The sequence below is a fragment of the Pinus tabuliformis genome, chromosome 2_2 (genome assembly GCF_031772625.1).
Source record: "Pinus tabuliformis cultivar Carrire ecotype Pingquan chromosome 2_2, CPIR1, whole genome shotgun sequence".
Lineage (NCBI taxonomy): Eukaryota > Viridiplantae > Streptophyta > Pinopsida > Pinales > Pinaceae > Pinus > Pinus tabuliformis.
In genome coordinates, this window is record NC_142300.1 from 193,784,088 (window position 1) to 193,809,568 (window position 25,481).

The window sequence follows — 25,481 nt, forward strand, 5'->3', positions numbered from 1 at the left end:
GGAGGAGGTGTGGACCAGGAAGGATCAGTAGGAGAGCCTTAAGAAGGTATGGAAGTGGCTTGGTTGGGGTTGTAGTATGCCTGAGATGTCCCTTGAATCCCCTGCTGGTATGGTCTAGGTCCATGCGGTCTCCTTCAGTTCATGAAATAGAGTGGTTCAGTGGCTCCTTCGACCCCCTGGTATACAAATTTAAGTCTGGGCAAGGAAGGGCACTTATTTGTAGAATGATCTTCTTCACAGACTGAACAAACCTCTATAGAGTTCAATGGACATTCATTCCTAGGATGCCTTCTGGTGCACCTAGGACAAAAAATGGCCAAAGCCCTCTCTGCTTCCTCTTGTTTCCTTTTGATATGCAAGGTATCCATTTGCATGGCAAGAGTCTGCAACATCTCACTCTTGAAGTCTTCTAGCATGTTTCCAAGTTCACCTTTGATGGATGAACTGGATGAGGAGGTACTAGCTATGGGTTGACTCCCCCTACCTCTCTTTCTGGCTACCCTAGAATGGTTTCTAAAAACAGTCTTTATGTCTTCATAAGGTAGTTGGTAGATGTCTCCTCCAGCCAATAGATGGAGGGTGTCTAGAAGGTCTTCTGGAATTCCCTTGAGCAAGACCAACTTCAGAGATTCGAGGTTGAGTGTGCATCTGGCCCTTTTATAACTGAGCTAGAACCTCTCCTCATAATCTTCCAAAGATTCATCACTTCCCATGGTCATTCAGAAGATTTCTTCCTTGGTGTCTTTTGACCTATAGTAGTCTCGATATTTGTTATTAAAGGCCTGCTGCATCTGAGCCCAAGTTGTGATACTATTGCCAGGTAACCCCATGAACCAGCGCAATGCTGCATCCTTGAGAGTAGAAGGAAATAGTTTCAACTTTTGCTCATCTTCTGCATAGTCATAGGTTCGACAGATAACAATGAACTCAAACAAGAAGGTGTCAGGATCTTCTATAGTCAATCCATGGAAGTGAGGTAGGATTGAAGGGCTTATGTTCTTCATTTTAGTGTCCCCATTGGTCTCTCGGATGGGAAAAGTACCCTCTACTCTTTCTCCATTCCCCCTAGCATTTCTATTTTCAACCATTGTCTCAAGAGGGATGTTTTCTTCTTCTTCTTCCCCTAAAGGTTCTTCAAATATCTCTGGTTGTTCACCTAAAGGTTCTTCCTAATCACTGCCACCGAAGAAGAGAGAGGAGTGGCTATGTGATGTGGTGGGGGTGTTGGGTAAGAATTTTCCTGAATTATCTTTGTTCCTACGAGGCATGAAAACAAATATTTTGGTTTATTATTGTTTTTTTCTGCTTGTACCTGCAAAATTGAAATTGATTGAACAAACAAATTGCAACTAACTGAAATGAACTTGCTGAAATGAAATTGCAGAACTGAAAAGGAAAGAAAATGAGATGCATGAAGGAAAGAAAGGAAATGACTAATATACTTTTGATGAAATGGAAATTGTAGAATTTAAAGGAAAGCAAAGAAATGACTAATCTACTTTTGCTGAAATGGAAATTGCAGAATTGAAAAGGAAATGCAGAAACTGAAAGGAACAACTACTCTATTTTTGTTGAAATAAACTACTTAGTAGAATGTTGCAGTAGAAAATAGAAGAAAAGCAGTAATCACAAAATCCTCTGATGCTTCCCTGGCAACAATGCCAAAAAGTGGTGAGCACCAGTATCGCAACAATAATGTTGCAACTCTTGGGCTTCCTACTTTACTTTTATCAACCCAGTAGTTCATAACAAACTTGGAAGCGGCGACGCTATATGCACAAGTACTAGTTCTTATTGTAGGCTGTCACTTGGTTAGCTGGCGCAAGATCGCTAGGAGCTCAAGCCAACTTCTATGCATTCTAGAAGAAGCTCTATATGTGATGAAAGAAGGAAAGCTTACTCTACAGAGGCTACTCTACTTGCATAAATGAAAAGAAGGCTGAAATGTGAAGTAAACCTAGCAAACCCTAATTAACTAGCTAATACTACTTTTGCAGAAAGAGAGATGAAAAACCATAAAATGAATTCCATTACCTACTTAGGAAGTAAACAACATCTAATAAATCTATTTCTAGAAGGAAGTGAGAAAAAAACATATTTTTGGATTCTTATGTATTTTTAGGTGAAATTGTCATGCATGTAATTTAATTGTTTGTGAATGTGGTAGCAACTAGGTGGTGATGGAGGGCGACTTTGGAGTTTACATAGGTGTAGGAAGGTGTGAACGAGTCCTAGGAGGTCCCAGGTGGCCTTCTTGAGACTTTTGCTGCAATCAGACTTCAAAAAGACACCTACTATAAAATCCACAGGAGGCTACAAGGGATCTACATGAGGTCTACAAGAGGATGCCAAGAGCACTTTTGGAGGTGGGAAAGCAGGTGGAAAGGGTAGCTGAAGTATAGGGTGATGTGTTAAGGTTTCCAAGGTTCATCAAGAAGGATCAGGAAAGAGAAATATGGTTGGACGTGTTCAAGGAAAGAGAGGAAAGTTCTTGAGAAAAGTGCAGAAATTTAAGGCAGATTTGTGAGGGACTTTGGGTGACCTGTGGAACATAGATCAAAGAGAAATGGTGATGGCTGATTAGTTAACTTATTGTGAGAAGAGGATTTCTTCCAGAGAACTGAAGCTCACATCATGAGATTAACTGATACTGTTACCCGTTTCGTAGAGATAGCAAAAAAGTGACCTGATTTTGAAAAGGGGTGATGCAGAACGAACATGTTTTTTTTAGAGCATAGTTTTTGACACTTTAATTCTTTTATGTACATTACGTTTTAGAATCGTTTTAGAATGGTAGTGATTTTCATGCTGATTTTAAAAAGTGAGTATTCTACATCACTCCCTTTTTTTAAAAGACCTGTTTTTTGGCTTTAAATTTTCTAACGTATAAAATGTAAATAATTACTTTGTAAATTTGATCATTTTTGAAGTGGTTGTTTTCTTCACATTTTCTTGTTTTTTATTTTAATTTTAACTTTTTTTTAGTGAGGTTTTTATTGTTTTGCATTTTTAAATTAGGAGGTCGATATTTAGAATTTTTGATATTCTACATATTTATACATCCTTAATTAATTTTTCACTCCACATGAAATAAGTGTTTCTAAAAAACAATATTTTTTAACAATGGACATAAAAATAACCATTTTTAACATAAATATAACTAAAAAACTACACGTTTTGATAATTTTTTGCTAGAATTGACATGTCAAAATCACAATTTTTATACGAAAATTTTAAGTAAAAATGGTTAAATAATAGTTTTTTTAATGAATTTCATGTAAAAAAATAATAATAATCACTTTTTTTTCAAAAAATAATGATTAACTTAAAAATTAATGCGAAAATCACATATTACAAATATTGAACGTATAACAACCTTAATTGAGTGTTTCCATACTTGATTAATAACTTCATAAATGAAACTAAAAATTGGTGAAGATAAATTGTGAATTGTGGAAGAATTGTAGAGAGACTACAAACATTTTGTGTCGGGCCTATCTGCTAGTATCAAGCAATTGCATTGGAATTCTACCTAGTTCTCCAACTAAAAGTAGACACATACATTCAACCATAGATTTACTCTCGAACGCATGCACAAAAAAGGCTATAATGTGTTGCATCTTAACATACTCCATGCACCCCGCTGGGTGCGTCCTCCTCCCAGAGGAGAAGGGAAGGAATCTGAAGTCATTCCCACCAATATTTATATTGGTTTTTGATCCGTCCTCGAATCTTTCCAGCCTGAATTCGAAAGGCTCGTCCCACAATTTGGGTCATGTGCAAAACCCCATATGTTGACAAACATAATGATTTTAGAGGGGATTCTATAGCCTGCAACATCCACGACCTTTTCATTTAAATGGGGATCCGTCAACAGAACCAACAGATGGAGACGAAGAGCTTCAATCACGACGTAATCCAGTTATGGAATCTACCACATGTCATATTCATCCACCAGCCGACCATCGCCCACGACTCTGTCTATTTGTCCTTGCAGTTTTTTCAAAACCCTCTGGTTTTGTATTAGCTCTGCCATTGCCCATTCAATTCTAGTCATCGTAATATCTACATCGAACAATGGCACATCCTGACGCACACAAACATAGATTCAAATTGAGCTGTAAATTGTAAAGTTTGAAACAAATTGAAGAAACGTATCATCATTAATCCCATAAGGTATTTTTATGAGCACTATTCTTGGCCTTGGAGGGACAAGAAAATATGCACAAAATCCTTGGTCTCCTCCCTCATACTCCCCTATGATTTTTTTTCCAGGTCATGCCTATGGTTGTCTATAATGAGCCTGTACACTCTCTCCAGATTTTTGCTTACTCTTTTGACTCTTCGATCGTAGCCCTGCAAATCCAACTAGTCCAAAAGAGGAACAAGGTCGCTAACAATTAAGGTGTCGATGTTAACCATAATATCTTTCACATCCTCCATGAATGATTCCATTTCCTCGATGTTAACCATTTGCTTCCACATAGCATTCCAGATAAGAAAATGAAACAGGGAGCAATCTCATCCCTGTTGAACAAACTGTCAAAGAAATTTTGTGCTCAAATTTTAAATGTGAAATCCCCAGTACCAACGTATTTGAAATCCAGGGTGCAGATGTATCATTGAATGCATTTAAATTCATGTATTATCCACCACTTTTCAAGGAGTCAGAGTTGTGGACGCACTCCAAATGAGGAGAGTTGTCAAGTTGCCAAAATATTGAAAGTATTAATGGAACCAACAACAGAGACAGATGGCCCCCATTGGCCACGTCAACCAGCTTGAGAAACATACCCCGTTCCTCTACGTTCGTGCCATTGAATGTCATCATCAGTGAATTCTTTCACAGAACTAGGTTTTGGTAAGTAGTAATATGCAACTATGGAACTCGACGTTTATATTGTGCATGATTTCTTGACACTAGTCCACTCCATGAAGAAAGAATGTTTTTGTAGCATGTATCATATAGATTTTTGTTTATATATCATTCAGATTTTCATAAGGAGTTAAGTCTTTGCTATCATCATGTTTTGGTTTCAACGGAATTCATGTGACAAATTCAGCTGCAGTGACGGATAACAGAATCCCTATTGTAAAAACTCATGGAATGCACTACCAAATAAGATAGTTGAACTATCTGTGTAAGGTGAAACATAACTTTGATTCAATGTAGGTTAACTTTTTCCGACTAAGTTGATGTATGATTTTTTCTTTGATGTGTAATCGTTATGCCTAGTATTGTATCTTATGTATAAAACAAGTGCTGAGACTGCGATAGTCCCTGCCGTGCAAGTCAAAGGAGAAATTGGAGAAATTGGGGAAATAATAATGCATTGATAGCAGCAGTAGTCCCTCAGCCAAATTCTACCGGTAGAAAGCTAAATAGTTGAAAATTGTCAACGTTTTTTTATAAAAGGTCGTGATCATCCTTGAAAGTAAATCAACTTATTGATTCTGCTTGTAAGTAGAATAGTTAAAAATTTCCAACGGGTTTCATGTGCCCTAACCATATATATGAAAGAAAGGCTTGCAAAGTTTATTTTCGATGATAATAGTGATTCTCAGAATCACCGGGTGGCTGGTCGATTCTGAGAATCGACCAGCCACCCTGCGATTCTGAGAATCAATTCTAGTCGTCGTAATATCTACATCAAATAATGGCACATCCTGACGCACACAAACATAGATTCAAATTGAGCTGTAAAGTGTAAAGTTTGAAACAAATTGAAGAAACATATCATCATTAATCCCATAAGGTATTTTTCTGAGAGCTATTCTTGGCCTTGGAGGGACAAGAAAATATGCACAAAATCCTTGGTCTCCTCCCTCATACTCCCCTATGATTATTTTTCCAGGTCATGCCTATGGTTGTCTATAACGCGCCTGTACAGTCTCTCCAGATTTTTGCTTACTCTTTTGACTCTTCGATCGTAGCCCTGCAAATCCAACTAGTCCAAAAGAGGAACAAGGTCGCTAACAATTAAGGTGTCGATGTTAACCATAACATCTTTCACATCCTCCATGAATGATTCCATTTCCTCGATGTTAACCATTTGCTTCCACATAGCATTCCAGATAAGAAAATGAAACAGGGAGCAATCTCATCCCTGTTGAACAACCTGTCAAAGAAATTTCGTGCTCAAATTTTCAATGTGAAATCCCCAGTACAACGTATTTGAAATCCAGGGTGCAGATGTATCATTGAATTCATTTAAATTCATGTATCATCCACCACTTTTCAAGGAGTCAGAGTTGTGGACGCACTCCAAATGAGGAGAGTTGTCAAGTTTCCAAAATATTGAAAGTATTAATGGAACCAACAACGGAGACATATTGCCCCCATTGGCCACGTTAACTAGCTTGAGAAACATACCCAGTTCCTCTATGTTCGTGCCATTGAATGTCATCATCAATGAAGTCTTTCTCAGAACTAGGTTTTGGTAAGTAGTAATATGCAACTATGGAACTCGACGTTTATATCGTGCATGATTTCTTGACACTAGCCCACTCCATGAAGAAAGAATGTTTTTGTAGCATGTATCATATAGATTTCTGTTTGAATATCATTTAGATTTTCATAACGAGTTAAGTCTTCCCTATCATCATGTTCTGGTTTCAAGGGAATTCTTGGGACAAATTCAGCTACAGTGACAGATAACAGAATCCCTATTGTAAAAACTAATGGAATACACTACCAAATAAGATAGTTGAACTATGTCTGTGTAAGGTGAAGCATAACTTTGATTCAATGTAGGTTAACTTTTTCCGACTAAGTTGATGTATGATTTTTTCTTTGATGTGTAATCATTATGCCTAGTATTGTATCTTATGTATAAAAGAAGTGCTGAGACTGCGGTAGTCCCTGCCACGCAAGTCAAAGGATAAATTGGAGAAATTGGGGCAGTAATAATGCATTGATAGCAGCGGTAGTCCCTCGGCCAAATTCTGCCAGTAGAAAGCTAAATAGTTAAAAATTGTCAAGGTTTTTTATAAAAGGTCGTGATCATCCTTGAAAGTAAATCAACTTATTGATTCTGCTTGTAAGTAGAATAGTTAAAAATTTCCAACAGGTTTCATGTGTCCTAACCATATATATGAAAGTAAGGCTTGCAAAGTTTATTTTCGATGATAATAGTCATTCTCAGAATCACCGCGCCCCGCCACCACCCGGGTGGTGGCGGGGCGGTGGCTGGTCAATTCTGAGAATCGACCAGCCACCCGGCGATTCTGAGAATCAATTCTAGTCATCGTAATATCTACATCAAACAATGGCACATCCTGACGCACACAAACATACATTCAAATTGAGTTGTAAATTGTAAAGTTTGAAACAAATTGAAGAAACATATCATCATTAATCCCATAAGGTATTTTTTGAGAGCTATTCTTGGCCTTGGAGGGACAAGAAAATATGCACAAAATCCTTGGTCTCCTCCCTCATACTCCCCTATGATTATTTTTCCAGGTCATGCCTATGGTTGTCTATAACGAGTCTGTACACTCTCTCCAGATTTTTGCTTACTCTTTTGACTCTTCGATCGTAGCCCTGCAAATCCAACCAGTCCAAAAGAGGAACAAGGTCGCTAACAATTAAGGTGTCGATGTTAACCATAACATCTTTCACATCCTCCATGAATGATTCCATTTCCTCGATGTTAACCATTTGCTTCCACATAGCATTCCAGATAAGAAAATGAAACAGGGAGCAATCTCATCCCTGTTGAACAACCTGTCAAAGAAATTTCGTGCTCAAATTTTCAATGTGAAATCCCCAGTACCAATGTATTTGAAATCTAGGGTGCAGATGTATCATTGAATGCATTTAAATTCATGTATTATCCACCACTTTTCAAGGAGTCAGAGTTGTGGACGCACTACAAATGAGGAGAGTTGTCAAGTTTCCAAAATATTGAAAGTATTAATGGAACCAACAACGGAGACAGATGGCCCCCATTGGCCACGTCAACCAGCTTGAGCAACATACCCCGTTCCTCTATGTTCGTGCCATTGAATGTCATCATCAATGAAGTATTCCTCAGAACTAGGTTTTGGTAAGTAGTAATATGCAACTATGGAACTCGACGTTTATATTGTGCATGATTTCTTGACACTAGCCCACTCCATGAAGAAAGAATGTTTTTGTAGCATGTATCATATAGATTTCTATTTGAATATCATTCAGACTTTCATAAGGAGTTAATTCTTCCCTATCATCACGTTCTGGTTTCAAGGGAATTCATGTGACAAATTCAGCTGCAGTGACGGATAACAGAATCCCTATTGTAAAAACTCATGGAATGCACTACCAAATAAGATAGTTGAACTCTGTCTATGTAAGGTGAAGCATAACTTTGATTCAATGTAGTTTAACTTTTTCCGACTAAGTTGATGTATGATTTTTCCTTTGATGTGTAATTGTTATGCCTAGTATTGTATCTTACGTATAAAACAAGTGCTGAGACTGCGGTAGTCCCTGCCACTCAAGTCAAAGGAGAAATTGGAGAAATTGGGGCAGTAATAACGCATTGATAGTAGCGGTAGTCCCTCGGGCAAATTCTACCAGTAGAAAGCTAAATAGTTAAAAATTGTCAAGGTTTTTTCTAAAAGGTCGTGATCATCCTTGAAAGTAAATCAACTTATTGATTCTGCTTGTAAGTAAAATAGTTAAAAATTTCCAACGGGTTTCCTGTGTCCTAACCATGTATATGGAAGGTAGGCTTGCAAAGTTTATTTTCGGTGATAATAGTGATTCTCAAAATCGTCGGGTGGTAGGGCGATTCTCAGAATCGACCAGCCACTGCCCCGCCACCACCCAGGTGGTGGCGGGGCGATGGCTGGTCGATTCTGAGAATCGCCCCACCACTCGGCGATTCTGAGAATCAATTCTAGTTGTCGTAATATCTACATCGAACAATGGCACATCCTAACGCACACAAACATAGATTCAAATTGAGTTGTAAATTATAAAGTTTGAAACAAATTGAAGAAACATATCATCATTAATCCCATAAGGTATTTTTCTGAGAGCTATTCTTGGCCTTGTAGGGACAAGAAAATATGCACAAAATCCTTGGTCTCCTCCCTCATACTCCCCTATGATTACTTTTCCAGGTCATGCCTACGGTTGTCTATAATGAACCTGTACACTCTCTCCATATTTTTGCTTACTCTTTTGACTCTTCGATCGTAGCCCTGCAAATCCAACCAGTCCAAAAGAGGAACAAGGTCGCTAACAATTAAGGTGTCGATGTTAACCATAACATCTTTCACATCCTCCATGAATGATTCCATTTCCTCGATGTTAACCATTTGCTTCCACATAGCATTCCAGATAAGAAAATGAAACACGGAGCAATCTCATCCCTGTTGAACAACCTGTCAAAGAAATTTCATGCTCAAATTTTCAATGTGAAATCCCCAGTACAACGTATTTGAAATCCAGGGTGCAGATGTATCATTGAATGCATTTAAATTCATGTATCATCCACCACTTTTCAAGGAGTCAGAGTTGTGGACGCACTCCAAATGAGGAGAGTTGTCAAGTTTCCAAAATATTGAAAGTATTAATGGAACCAACAACGGAGAAATATTGCCCCCATTGGCCACATCAACTAGCTTGAGCAACATACCCGGTTCCTCTATGTTCGTGCCATTGAACGTCATCATCAGTGAAGTCTTTCTCAGAACTAGGTTTTGGTAAGTAGTAATATGCAACTATGGAACTCGATGTTTATATCGTGCATGATTTCTTGACACTAGCCCACTCCATGAAGAAAGAATGTTTTTGTAGCATGTATCATATAGATTTTTGTTTGAATATCATTCAGATTTTCATAACGAGTTAAGTCTTCCCTATCATCATGTTCTGGTTTCAAGGGAATTCTTGGGACAAATTTAGCTGCAGTGACAGATAATAGAATCCCTATTGTAAAAACTCATGGAATGCACTACCAAATAAGATAGTTGAACTCTGTCTGTGTAAGGTGAAGCATAACTTTGACTCAATGTAGGCTAACGTTTTCCGACTAAGTTGATGTATGATTTTTTCTTTGATGTGTAATCGTTATGCCTAGTATTGTATCTTAAGTATAAAAGAAGTGCTGAGACTGCGGTAGTCCCTGCCACGCAAGTCAAAGGATAAATTGGAGAAATTGGGGCAGTAATAATGCATTGATAGCAGCGCCAGTCCCTCGGCCAAATTCTGCCAGTAGAAAGCTAAATAGTTAAAAATTGTCAAGGTTTTTTATAAAAGGTCGTGATCATCCTTGAAAGTAAATCAACTTATTGATTCTGCTTGTAAGTAGATTAGTTAAAAATTTCCAACAGGTTTCATGTGTCCTAACCATATACATGAAAGAAAGGCTTGCAAAGTTTATTTTCGATGATAATAGTGATTCTCAGAATCGTCGGGTGGCTGGTCGATTCTCAGAATCAACCAGCCACCGCCATGCCACCACCCAGGTGGTGGCGGGGCAGTGGCTGGTCAATTCTGAGAATCGACCAGCCACCCGGCGATTCTGAGAATCAATTCTAGTCATCGTAATATCTACATCAAACAATGGCACATCCTGACGCATACAAACATACATTCAAATTGAGCTGTAAATTGTAAAGTTTGAAACAAATTGAAGAAACATATCATCATTAATCCCATAAGGTATTTTTCTGAGAGCTATTCTTGGCCTTGGAGGGACAAGAAAATATGCACAAAATCCTTGGTCTCCTCCCTCATACTCCCCTATGATTATTTTTCCAGGTCATGCCTACGGTTGTCTATAATGAACCTGTACACTCTCTCCATATTTTTGCTTACTCTTTTGACTCTTCGATCGTAGCCCTGCAAATCCAACCAGTCCAAAAGAGGAACAAGGTCGCTAACAATTAAGGTGTCGATGTTAACCATAACATCTTTCACATCCTCCATGAATGATTCCATTTCCTCGATGTTAACCATTTGCTTCCACATAGCATTCCAGATAAGAAAATGAAATAGGGAGCAATCTCATCCCTGTTGAACAACCTGTCAAAGAAATTTCTTGCTCAAATTTTCAATGTGAAATCCCCAATACCAACGTATTTGAAATCCAAGGTGCAGATGTATCATTGAATGCATTTAAATTCATGTATTATCCACCACTTTTCAAGGAGTCAGAGTTGTGGACGCACTCCAAATGAGGAGAGTTGTCAAGTTGCCAAAATGTTGAAAGTATTAATGGAACCAACAACGGAGACAGATGGCCCCCATTTGCCACGTCAACCAGCTTGAGCAACATACCCTGTTCCTCTATGTTCACGCCATTGAATGTCATCATCAATGAGGTCTTTCTCAGAACTAGGTTTTGGTAAGTAGTAATATGCAACTATGGAACTCGACGTTTATATTGTGCATGATTTCTTGACACTAGCCCACTCCATGAAGAAAGAATGTTTTTGTAGCATGTATCATATAGATTTCTGTTTGAATATCATTCAGACTTTCATAAGGAGTTAAGTCTTCCCTATCATCACATTCTGGTTTCAAGGGAATTCATGTGACAAATTCAGCTGTAGTGACGGATAACAGAATCCCTATTGTAAAAACTCATGGAATGCACTACCAAATAAGATAGTCGAACTCTGTCTGTGTAAGGTGAAGCATAACTTTGATTCAATGTAGTTTAACTTTTTCCGACTAAGTTGATGTATGATTTTTCCTTTGATGTGTAATTGTTATGCCTAGTATTGTATCTTATGTATAAAACAAGTGTTGAGACTGCGGTAGTCCCTGCCACGCAAGTCAAAGGAGAAATTGGAGAAATTGGGGCAGTAATAACGCATTGATAGTAGCGGTAGTCCCTCGGCCAAATTCTACCGGTAGAAAGCTAAATAGTTAAAAATTGTCAAGGTTTTTTCTAAAAGGTCGTGATCATCCTTGAAAGTAAATCAACTTATTGATTCTGCTTATAAGTAGAATAGTTAAAAATTTCCAACGGGTTTCCTGTGTCCTAACCATGTATATGGAAGGTAGGCTTGCAAAGTTTATTTTCAGTGATAATAGTGATTCTCAAAATCGCCGGGTGGTAGGGCGATTCTCACAATCGACCAGCCACCGCCCCGCCACCACCCGGGTGGTGGCGGGGGGGTGGCTGGTCGATTCTGAGAATCGCCCCACCACTCGGCGATTTTGAGAATCAATTCTAGTCGCCGTAATATCTACATCGAACAATGGCACATCCTAACGCACACAAACATAGATTCAAATTGAGCTGTAAATTGTAAAGTTTGAAACAAATTGAAGAAACATATCATCATTAATCCCATAAGGTATTTTTCTGAGAGCTATTCTTGGCCTTGGAGGGACAAGAAAATATGCACAAAATCCTTGGTCTCCTCCCTCATACTCCCCTATGATTATTTTTCCAGGTCATGCCTACAGTTGTCTATAATGAACCTATACACTCTCTCCATATTTTTGCTTACTCTTTTGACTCTTCGATCGTAGCCCTGCAAATCCAACCAGTCCAAAAGAGGAACAAGGTCGCTAACGATTAAGGTGTCGATGTTAACCATAACATCTTTCACATCCTCCATGAATGATTCCATTTCCTCGATGTTAACCATTTGCTTCCACATAGCATTCCAGATAAGAAAATGAAACAGGGAGCAATCTCATCCATGTTGAACAAACTGTCAAAGAAATTTTGTGCTCAAATTTTCAATGTGAAATCCCCAGTACCAACGTATTTGAAGTCCAGGGTGCATATGTATCATTGAATGCATTTAAATTCATGTATTTTCCACCACTTTTCAAGGAGTCAGAGTTGTGGACGCACTCCAAATGAGGAGAGTTGTCAAGTTGCCAAAATATTAAAAGTATTAATGGAACCAACAATAGAGATAGATGGCCCCCATTGGCCACGTCAACCAGCTTGAGAAACATACCCCGTTCCTCTATGTTCACGCCATTGAATTTCATCATCAGTGAAGTCTTTCTCAGAACTAGGTTTTGGTAAGTAGTAATATACAACTATGGAACTCGACGTTTATATCGTGCATGATTTCTTGACACTAGCCCACTCCATGAAGAAAGAATGTTTTTGTAGCATGTATCATATAGATTTCTGTTTGAATATCATTCAGATTTTCATAACGAGCTAAGTTTTCCCTATCATCATGTTCTGGTTTCAAAGGAATTCATGTGACAAATTCAGCTGCAGTGACAGATAACAGAATCCCTATTGTAAAATCTCATAGAATGCACTACCAAATAAGATATTTGAACTCTCTGTGTAAGGTGAAGCATAACTTTGATTCAATGTAGGTTAACTTTTTCGACTAAGATGATGTATGATTTTTTCTTTGATGTGTAATCATTATGCCTAGTATTGTATCTTATGTATAAAACAAGTGCTGAGACTGCGGTAGTCCCTGCCGCGTAAGTCAAAGGAGAAATTGGAGAAATTGGGGCAGTAATAATGCATTGATAGCAGCGGTAGTCCCTCAGCCAAATTCTGCCGGTAGAAAGCTAAATAGTTAAAAATTGACAAGGTTTTTTTATAAAAGGTCGTGATCATCGTTGAAATTAAATCAACTTATTGATTCTATTTGTAAGTAGAATAGTTAAAAATTTCCAACGGGTTTCATGTGTCCTAACCATATATATGAAAGAAAGGCTTGCAAATTTTATTTTCGATGATAATAGTGATTCCCATAATCGTCGGGTGGCTGGTCGATTCTAAGAATCGACCAACCACCCGGCGATTCTGAGAATCATTTCTAGTCGTCGTAATATCTACATCAAACAATGGCACATCCTGACGCACACAAACATAGATTCAAATTGAGCTGTAAAGTGTAAAGTTTGAAACAAATTGAAGAAACATATCATCATTAATCCCATAAGGTATTTTTCTGAGAGCTATTCTTGGCCTTGGAGGGACAAGAAAATATGCACAAAATCCTTGGTCTCCTCCCCCATACTCACCTATGATTATTTTTCTAGGTCATGCCTATGGTTGTCTATAATGAGCCTGTACACTCTCTCCAGATTTTTGCTTACTCTTTTGACTCTTCGATCATAGCCCTGCAAATCCAACCAGTCCAAAAGAGGAACAAGGTCGCTAACAATTAAGGTGTCGATGTTAACCATAACATCTTTCACATCCTCCATGAATGATTCCATTTCCTCAATGTTAACCATTTGCTTCCACATAGCATTCTAGATAAGAAAATGAAATAGGGAGCAATATCATCCCTGTTGAACAACCTGTCAAAGAAATTTCGTGCTCAAATTTTCAATGTGAAATCCCCAGTACCAACGTATTTGAAATCCAGGGTGTAGATGTATCATTGAATGCATTTAAATTCATGTATCATCCACCACTTTTCAAGGAGTCAGAGTTGTGGACGCACTCCAAATGAGGAGAGTTGTCAAGTTTCCAAAATATTGAAAGTATTAATGGAACCATCAACGGAGACATATTTCCCCCATTGTCCACATCAACTAGCTTGAGCAACATACCCGATTCCTCTATGTTCGCGCCATTGAATGTCATCATCAGTGAAGTCTTTCTCAGAACTAGGTTTTGGTAAGTAGTAATATGCAACTATGGAACTCGACGTTTATATCATGCATGATTTCTTGACACTAGCCCACTCCATGAAGAAAGAATGTTTTTGTAGCATGGATCATATAGATTTCTGTTTGAATATCATTCATATTTTCATAACGAGTTACGTCTTCCCTATCATTATGTTCTGGTTTCAAGGGAATTCATGGGACAAATTCAACTACAGTGACGGATAACAGAATCCCTATTGTAAAAACTCATGGAATGCACTACCAAATAAGATAGTTGAACTCTGTCTGTGTAAGGTGAAGCATAACTTTTATTCAATGTAGGTTAACCTTTTCGGACTAAGTTGATGTATGATTTTTTCTGTGATGTGTAATCATTATGCCTAGTATTGTATCTTATGTATAAAAGAAGTGCTGAGACTGCGGTAGTCCCTGTCGCGCAAGTCAAAGGATAAATTGGAGAAATTGGGGTAGTAATAATGCATTGATAGCAGCGGTAGTCCCTCGGCCAAATTCTGCCGGTAGAAAGCTAAATAGTTAAAAATTGTCAAGGTTTTTTATAAAACGTCGTGATGATCCTTGAAAGTAAATCAACTTATTGATTCTGCCTGTAAGTAGAATAGTTAAAAATTTCCAACAAGTTTCATGTCTCCTAACCATATATATGAAAGAAAGGCTTCCAAAGTTTATTTTCAATGATAGTAGTGATTCTTAGAATTGCCGGGTGGCTGGTCGATTCTCAGAATTGACTAGCCACCGCCCCGCCACCACCCGAGTGGTGGCAGGGCGGTGGCTGGTCGATTCTGAGAATCGACCAGCCACCCGGCGATTTTGAGAATCAATTCTAGTCGTCGTAATATCTACATCAAACAATGGCACATCCTAACGCACACAAACATAGATTCAAATTGAGCTATAAATTGTAAAGTTTGAAACAAATTGAAGAAACATATCATCATTAATCCCATAAAGGTATTTTTCTAAGAGCTATTCTTGGCCTTGAAGGGACAAGAAAATATGCACAAAATCCTTGGTCTCCTCCCTCATACTCCCCTATGATTATTTTTCCAGGTCATGCCTATGGTTGTCTATAACGAGACTGTACACTCTCTCTAGATTTTTGCTTACTCTTTTGACTCTTCGATCGTAGCCCTGCAAATCCAACCAGTCCAAAAGAGGAACAAGGTCGCTAACAATTAAGGTGTCGATGTTAACCATAACATCTTTAACATCCTCCATGAATGATTCCATTTCCTCGATGTTAACCATTTGCTTCCACATAGCATTCCAGATAAGAAAATGAAATAGGGAGCAATCTCATCCCTGTTGAACAACCTGTCAAAGAAATTTCGTGCTCAAATTTTCAATGTGAAATCCCCAGTACCAACGTATTTGAAATATAGGGTGCAGATGTATCATTGAATGCATTTAAATTCATGTATTATCCACCACTTTTCAAGGAGTCAGAGTTGTGGACACACTCCAAATGAGGAGAGTTGTCAAGTTGCCAAAATATCGAAAGTATTAATGGAACCAACAACGGAGACAAATGGCCCCCATTGGCCATGTCAACCAGCTTGAGTAACATAGCCTCTTCCTCTATGTTCGCGCCATTGAATGTCATCATCAGTGAAGTCTTTCTCAGAACTAGGTTTTGGTAAGTAGTAATATGCAAATATGGAACTCGACGTTTATATCGTGCATGATTTCTTGATACTATCCCACTCCATGAAGAAAGAATGTTTTTGTAGCATGTGTCATATAGATTTCTGTTTGAATATCATTCAGACTTTCATAAGGAGTTAAGTCTTCCCTATCATCATGTTTTGGTTTAAAGGGAATTCATGTGACAAATTCAACTGCAGTGATGGATAACAGAATCCCTATTGTAAAAACTCATGGAATGCACTACCAAATAAGATAATTGAACTCTGTCTCTGTAAGGTGAAGCATAACTTTGATTCAATGTAGTTTAACTTTTTCCGACTAAGTTGATGTATGATTTTTTCTTTGATGTGTAATCGTTATGCCTAGTATTGTATCTTATGTATAAAACAAGTGCTGAGACTGCGGTAGTCCCTGCCACGCAAGTCAAAGGAGAAATTCGAGAAATTGGGGCAGTAATAATGCATTGATAGCAGTGGTAGTCCCTCGGCCAAATTCTACCGGTAGAAAGATAAATAGTTAAAAATTGTCAAGGTTTTTTATAAAAGGTTGTGATCATCCTTGAAAGTAATTCAACTTATTGATTTTGCTTGTAAGTAGAATAGTTAAAAATTTCCAATGGGTTTCCTGTGTCCTAACCATATATATGGAAGGCAGGTTTGCAAATTTTATTTTCGTTGATAATAGTGATTCTCAGAATCGCCGGGTGGTAGGGCGATTCTCAGAATCGACCAGCCACCACCCCGCCACCACCCGGGTGGTGGCGGGGCGGTGGCTGGTCGATTCTGAGAATTGCCCACCACCCGGCGATTCCGAGAATCAATTCTAGTCGTCTTAATATCTACATTGAACAATGGCACATCCTAACGCACACAAACATAGATTCAAATTGAGCTGTAAATTGTAAAGTTTGAAACAAATTGAAGAAACATATCCTCATTAATCCCATAAGGTATTTTTCTGAGAGCTATTCTTGGCCTTGGAGGGACAAGAAAATATGCACAAAATCCATGGTCTACTCCCTCATACTCCCCTATGATTATTTTTCCAGGTCATGCCTATGGTTGTCTATAATGAACCTGTACACTCTCTCCAGATTTTTGCTTACTCTTTTGACTCTTCGATCGTAGCCCTGCAAATCCAACCAGTCCAAAAGAGGAACAAGGTCGCTAACAATTAAGGTGTCGACGTTAACCATAACATATTTCACATCCTCCATGAATGATTCCATTTCCTCGATGTTAACCATTTTCTTCCACATAGCATTCCAAGTAAGAAAATGAAACAGGGAGCAATCTCATCCCTGTTGAACAATCTGTCAAAGAAATTTCGTGCTCAAATTTTCAATGTGAAATCCCCAGTACCAACGTATTTGAAATCCAGGGTGCAGATGTATCATTGAATGCATTTAAATTCATGTATTATCCACCACCTTTCAAGGAGTCAGAGTTGTGGACACACTCCAAATGAGGAGAGTTGTCAAGTTTCCAAAATATCGAAAGTATTAATGGAACCAACAACGGAGACAGATGGCCCCCATTGGCCACGTCAACCAGCTTGAGCAACATACCCCTTTCCTCTATGTTCGCGCCATTGAATGTCATCATCAGTGAAGTCTTTCTCAGAACTAGGTTTTGGTAAGTAGTAATATGCAACTATGGAACTCGACGTTTATATCATGCATGATTTCTTGACACTAGCCCACTCCATGAAGAAAGAATGTTTTTGTAGCATGTATCATATAGATTTCTGTTTGAATATCATTTAGATTTTCATAAGGAGTTAAGTCTTCCCTCTCGGCAAAAGCTTCACTAAAATGATGGTGTTTAAACAAAATACTATATCTCCAAGAAAATTACATTCTCCAAAACTCTTGTTTTGCCATCATATAACGTTTTACATGCATAAATATAAGGGTTATACCTTGTGGTTTTGTTTAACCACTATATTGTATTTTATAAAACATATTCTCATTGTATTTTATTAGATGTACCTTATTTTCTTCCCAGTGGTTATACCTTGTTTCTTTCAATAGCCCTTGCAATTATTTCATAAAAAGTAGTTGTAGTAAATTTATATAGCAACATTGTAGCCCTAGTAATAGATTTATTTTCTACAAATAGTATATTTGTTGAATTGAATTTTTGCAGACATAAAAAACTAGTTTTATCATTGTAAGAATTTTTAATTGTTAAATTGATTTTAAACTATTGTACATATTAGTATTAATTGTTGACTAGTTTAATTGAGCCAACTATAGTATGTAATTACCTCTATATCACTTGTTAATAATTGGTAATTGTTAATAATTGGTAAATTCATTTAAAGACTAGTAAACATGAAATGAATAGCCAAATTGAAAGCTCATGACATAACATTGATATATAAAGTAGATTCTATTTAAGAGATTGTAGGAGCTTGTCAAGTGCAATAGATTTGGATTATTGATCCGACCATTAATTCAATGGATGGTGTTTAACATGAAGAGATTGAAATATGTTACTCATGAAGTAGATGGTGGGATTGAAACAAAAAAAACATAAGAGCAATAGCAAGTTTTATTTTCCTCTTTATTCATGGTTCCACAAGGGTTTGACCATGGTGAAAAGTTTTAGCATTACCCTTTCCATATGGTTCCATTTAAGGCTTTAAATTAGATTGTGGTTACACATGGAGATGCCAGTTTTATTTATACCCTCTCTTTATGTTTCAATATAAGGCCTGATCCATTTTAAATAAGAATTGAGTTTTTATTTATACCATATTTTATGGATATATCAATTTTTTTTTCATTTTAAAGAAAAGTGAAGTCCTATGGATATGGTAGATTTTGTTAATACCTTTTTTTTCCATGTTCATTTTTTTTTTATGTCTTTTTAGATTGAATTCTAATTATATTTTAAAAAATAGTATAATTTTGTAAACATGAAGAGGGGTATTAGTTTTATAAGGCTCATAATTGTTATGGTGATTATATGAATAATTATTATATCTAATAGTTGGATTTGGTTTACGGAATTAAGAAAAATGTTGTTATACTCCTAGAGGTCAGAGGCCTCGAGGAATTCGGCAAAATGTTGTACATCTCTAAAGTATGTTGTAAAATGTTGTTATGTCCCTAAAGTATGAGCCTCTCTACAATTTAGTTTGAGAACTTAGTATGGGGTTAATGTATAAGTGTTAGATGGTTAAATGTTAGATATGTAAGAGATGTGAATATCTTTTAAAAATTAGGCTCATAAGTATACATGGTTAAATGTTAGATATGTAAGAGTTAAATATGTGAATATCTTTTAAAAGTTAGGCTCATAAGTATACCTTATTTTCTTCCCAGTGGTTATACCTTGTTTCTTTCAATAGCCCTTGCAATTATTTCATAAAAAGTAGTGTAGAAACTTTTTCTACAAATCATCTACCTCTGATACCATGTAGAAATTTTGAATAACTTAACACATATTCACAGAGATTATCCTGATCATACAATTATAAGCGGAACATGTATAATACATAATCTCCTCTACGTTGATCATCAATTTACAGAAGCAGAAACATTCACAGGCACACATAGAAGCATCAATCACACATATCAACACAATATTTTCCCGGGGAAAGCATCTCGCTAAAACCCCAACTATCTGTATATTATAGTGATTGAATAATGTAAAAATACATAGTACAATACGCCTCACAAGTACTCAGTACTATCTCCACATGCTACACACAATACAGCTCAGATTTGATCTCCAAATCTCCCCCGCTGCTTGCCTGCCTCCACAGCTCAATACCTGCTCAAGAACTGATGAGAATGGTTTACCAAACTCGTATTTGACCTGCAAATAATCACTCACACTGTGTTGGACGTGAGCACAAGCTACAATTCTCGGTATTGGCCAATTCATTGGCATACTCAATCCCTCTGATTGTGCAAATCATCATGCTCAATTATAGTCACAATTGATAGCAATCTGATCCTCTAACACCTGTCCCTGCTGAACTGAACATGCACTGACATGCAACTAAGTTAACTGATGTATTCTATAGTTGCATTATGAGTTAATAACTTGTGAATTAATTAATAACTAATTCACCCAACTCATCTCTAGTCTATTGATCAGTTAGACTAAATACAACTAGTTTAACAAAGTTAAACTAAACACAACTCCATCAACTGCACCTCCAGTCCACTAAACTCAACTCACTTGAGTTCTAACTGAAGTCCTGCATGCAAATATTAGTCATCCCATAGGTAACCACGTATTTCCTTCTGGGATCTGCATGTACCATATCCGTAGCTCATCCTGAAGTGCTCCAAGAGAATAAGATCAAGTTTATAGTCCAAATATTATTATGAGACAATAATATTTGACTTTTCTATTTCTGACAGCCAGTCTAAAAATAGACTTTGATCACTCACACTGTGATAACTCACACTGTGGTCACCCACATTGTGGTCACTCATACTGTGATCACCCACACTATGCTCATTCACACTGTGATCATCCACACTGTGATAAAAAATAGAACTTGCGCCATAATTTTCCTGCGGGCCCACTTAGTGAAGGCGACTCTTTTCACTAAGCTCCATCATCTTGTTGCAATCTCAACAAGCATTTCTTGTTGCACACTTTTCAACACTCCCTCTCAACAAGAAAGGCTTCCTCTCAAACCTGATCCTGAAACTCTGGAATGTTCTCCATGCAACACATCTGGCCGGTCCACTTTCTCTGTCATCAAAGTCTTTGAGTGCTATTGCCTCTTTCGACTGAAACTCTGCATCTCTGTGCTCTTTAGTATCTGACTGCTCTAGCCTTTGTCACTTTGATCTCTGACTGCATCCGTGTTGTGGGGAAAAGTATCCAACACGGAATGACCCTATCCCACTCTAAGGGTGATAGTTCCTTAGCAACAGTCAAAGCAAAGCTATCTAAGATTACTTCTTTATGACATGCAAAAGAGGAAAGGAAGAGATCCACTTACCGATGTCTTGCGCAAATGGTCGATCCAATCTTCTCTCTTTGCTGCTTGCTCCCAGCTCCTTGTCTTCTCACGGGCCCAGCTACACAAGATCCTGCAAACAAGACGAGAAAAGGAAACTACAAGAAGCATGCATTCATAATTGATTCAAGGATTAGCATAAATCAAATACGCAAGTAAGACAATACATCATTGAAACACATGCGAATAGAAGAACCTCAAATGCTTTATTAATGGAAGAAAGTAAGGTTCAGGCGGTGATACAACCATAAGAGGCCCAATCCAGCATCACCTTCCCGACGGAAAGAAATCTCCTCTTCACCTCCCTCAAGCAATCACCCAATACTCTCAACTGTAAACCAACAGCAATTCTTTGCACAAAATTCCGCCCTCCAGATCCCATGGGATGAGATCCTTATATAGAGTTTTGGAGTGAAGATAAGTCAGCTTGATGTGTGACTGTTGTCCTCTTCAACCCAAGTTGTTCTTCAGTCCTTGAGTCCACTTGGAGATTCTACCTTCCACTCGGAGTTTTAGAACCTCTTACTCTTCACTTAAGCGAATCTTTTGATCCAAGTGTCATTTTGGAAGCTTCCTGGGCACTGACACATTGAGGAAAGATTCCTCCACATGTCCAAACTCGCTCAGCTCAGGTAGCCTTTGATGAAGTTGACATTCAGTGCAGGTACACCATGGAGCAGTTGACATTCAGCGCAGATGCTCAGTGGAGCAGTTGCTTTGATCCAAAATTGACCTGTTTTTGAGTGTTTTTCAGTGGAGAACTGATCTGAAGTGCTGTGGTTTGCTGACCTTGTTCCTCTAGGGGTAGGAACAACATGTTTAGGGACTTTGGATCCCTCAGATTATCGACATTTCATGCTTCATGCTGTAAGGCACAAAAATGTCTATAACAGTTGCCCCCTAAAGTATGAGGTCATTTATCGGGTGAAATGCTTTATTAGGAGGATCCGAAGTTCATTCAATCGTCGGGAGGTGACCTGTAACAAAATACAATACAATACATTATTTTTCATACTGCTTTCATGATCTAGCTGATGCGGGAATTTCCCATGCTCAGCTTTATAAATACATTTTCTGTACATAAACAGATGATCGTCTGATAGTAGACTGATAATTCTCTGCTTAAATTATCATCCTTTTAGTAGGATGATCATCTGTTACACATGTCTATGTCTTTATCTCCTGAATATATGTCGCAGCCCGGATGGATGAAACTAGATCCGGGGTCTTCAAACTTGTTCGATCTTCACTCTAAGTACAGGTCGATCCATGTGAGAATTTCTTGGAGTCGAACATGGAAAGACATCGCTTGATTACCAGTCAATGATGTAAACTGTTAACAAGCGCGAGAGGAATCACCGATATTGATGATGACCCTCAAGGTACTGCAACACAATTCACGTGGCATGAATATAGGATTTGGCGTCGAACACCACGCAAAGTCTCCCAGTCGAAGGTCATTAATGTATACCTGTCGCCGGAAGTGAGAAACTTGCCATTGAGGCATGCAAGCTTCAAAGTACTGAGGGGGTGTTCCTAGATCAACTTCTTGGATAATGAGCTGATGTCGACAAGAAGCGATCTGTCAAAGGAGGGCCTTAATGAATCCCACATCAGTGACACGGAACGGAGCTAGTAATTGTGATGATGGTGAAAACGATCTGTGAAATATGATTCAGGGTGGCGGTCATGAAAGGATGAAAGATGATGTATGGCAGTGGATGGGACCTGGTTGACACTCTCTGAATGACATCTCTTGAACATATAACGACACTGATGTGATGGATCGGTAGCATTACCCCAAATGTGGATGGTATGGCGGGACCATGGTGAAGGGACCGGTGAATGAAAAAACCCAACCCGATGTTTTTACGGAGGCAAAAGTGTCATGTTCAAGAGCGACTTGCTACCATTAAGCTTTGAGGTTCTCCCAATTTTTCCCCAGTCATTTCTGACCAGTACCTCTTTATTTTTGTCAAGCTTGAGGAGGATAACATATGCTTGTTCTATAACCTGCCCTTCGGGCAAGCCCATCGCTATATTTTAACGAGCCTAGCGATAGGGAAACTCGTTCTCGTCTAAAGACAAGTTTGTCGCTATTCAGTATTTTTAACGAGCCTAGCGACAAAGACAACTCGGTCCTTTTCATTTTTAGAGAGTCTAAAAAGGGTACATAAAGTTAACTCCAAAGATCCTTTTTCGTCATCTAATCCCTTAAGTCCGAAAAAGTATAAAACAATACAGAAGGGATGAATGTTCGATAGCTTTATCGAGCTGAACTATACAAGCGCTCGATCTTTTTGTGCAATAATCCCTCAGGTCCAAAAAGATTAAAATCTAGAGGAGGGATAGCTCTTCCGGTCCTTTTAACGAGCTGGAAGGCCAAAACTCGGCAAACTTTTCATATTTTACGAGTTAGTGAAAAGAGCTCAAAGAAGACTCGTATTTTGAGGAACGAGTGATAAACAGGGATAGCAGCAGATTCCAGGTACAGGTTGGAATTTTCCAATCACGGCAGTGTCACAAGGATGGCTAGGTGAAATCACTCTTCACAGCTGTTCCTCAAAATAGGTAAACAATCAAGTGGATGTGAATGATCGGCCAAATGACGAGTGGAGGTGACGGTGCAAACACGACCAAGGTTTTTATGGCTGATGAATCTATGGTCTCAAATGGTTATTTACCGGTTCATTTTTTCTTGATGAGCTTGAAATCTGGGGGAAGCTTGCTCACTTGTGAATTTATTTTTTAACGAGCATGAACTCTTGCTAAAACTGCTCGGTTTTGCGTTTATTTTTTAACGAGCATGAACATTGCCAAAACTGCTCGTTTTGCATTTATTTTTTAACGAGCATGAACTTTGCCAAAACTGCTCGTTTTGCGTTTATTTTTTAACGAGCATGAACTTTGCCAAAACTGCTCGTTTTTTCCAGTCATAAAGTAGGAAGGTCTCCTAGAGCTTGCTATTTTTTAAGGAGCTTCATCTCACTACGCTTTGCTCCATATCCTCCCTTTATGCAAGCTGGGTATCGACCAATCCTACGAGTTAGAGGGGTTAGACCTACGGACCTAAAAACTAAAAAGCCGCCCGTGCTTGCATTCCAAGAGGTTTGCATGCCCCCAGGTATAAAGTCTAATTTCAAGGCCGCCCCTACTTATCCGTCAAAAACCCTGTTTTTAATGGGTGAAGCCTACCTCTTTCAGGTTACCCAAAGATTGTTCTGTTAGTCCTTCCAAACAGAAATCTTTCTTCGGCGATGCCTATCGACCTAGACAACGGTGAATGACGATGCTCCGCCAAACACTTAACTTTAACAAAAGAATCTTTTTCCAGAACAACCCCACTTCCTAACTACCCCTTACTTCTTCATGAGAGCCGGACTTTCTTGCCGGCTCTTTCTTTCTTCTTTTTCTTCACGGGAGCTCTGCTTTTAGCGGCTTCTACCTTTCGAAGAGGAAGGATCAGAGGAAGATTCACAAAGATGAAGGAGGGGACGGGGTACGGACTAGTCATATTCTCCCGCGGAAATTCTACTTTATTCCCAAGGTTTTCTCTGCCCGAAGCAGACCAGGATGCATGCCCCCTGGGTTCCAGCCTTACTTTCCCGAATCACTCGTGCTCATCAGGAAGAAGAACCGGAGGTGGAGACCTTTCTTGATTGAATAGACCATTCAGGATAGGTATGTGACTATTTGCGATGCGTGATCCTGGAAATGAAAGTTGGTCTACGAGCTTGACCATTCTTCCTTCGTGTGGAAAACACATTATTCGAAAGAGTGAGGAGACTATTGCTTCCATGCAATATATGTAGTCTCGTCCAAGGAGTAGGTTATAATCCAAGGGTCCTTGGACGACCATCAAGTTCATCTTGACAGCCTTCCCTTTCAAGGTAATAGGCACATTAGGTAGAATCCCTAATGGTCGACTGGTTCCCTTATCGAAACCCGAGAGATTCCTTATCTCAGGCAAAAGCGCCGGGCAACCCAGTGCTTTCCAAGCAGTAGAGGATAGGATACTCACAGATGCCCCTTCATCAATGATAGTTCCAGCCATCACCATTTTGTATATTTGGACTATAATTCTGAATGGTATACTGGCTGGTAACCGGGGTCTGCCTAGTTGGTTCCAATCAAAGGACACAACCAGGTTGCTTGGTGGTGGGACCGAATATACAGCCGGATATGATCCTGACGATGCTCCTTCCTGCGATAAAGGAGTGGGCGCATTGCCCTGATGTTCATCAGAATCGGTGTTGATGAAAAG

General features: G+C 38.5%; 1 pseudogene; it reads right to left on the minus strand.

The window, feature by feature from the left end:
• Positions 1-3,494: 3,494 nt before the first annotated feature.
• LOC149192052 (cytochrome P450 782C1 pseudogene) lies at positions 3,495-14,161 on the minus strand (annotated as a pseudogene).
• Positions 14,162-25,481: the final 11,320 nt, after the last annotated feature.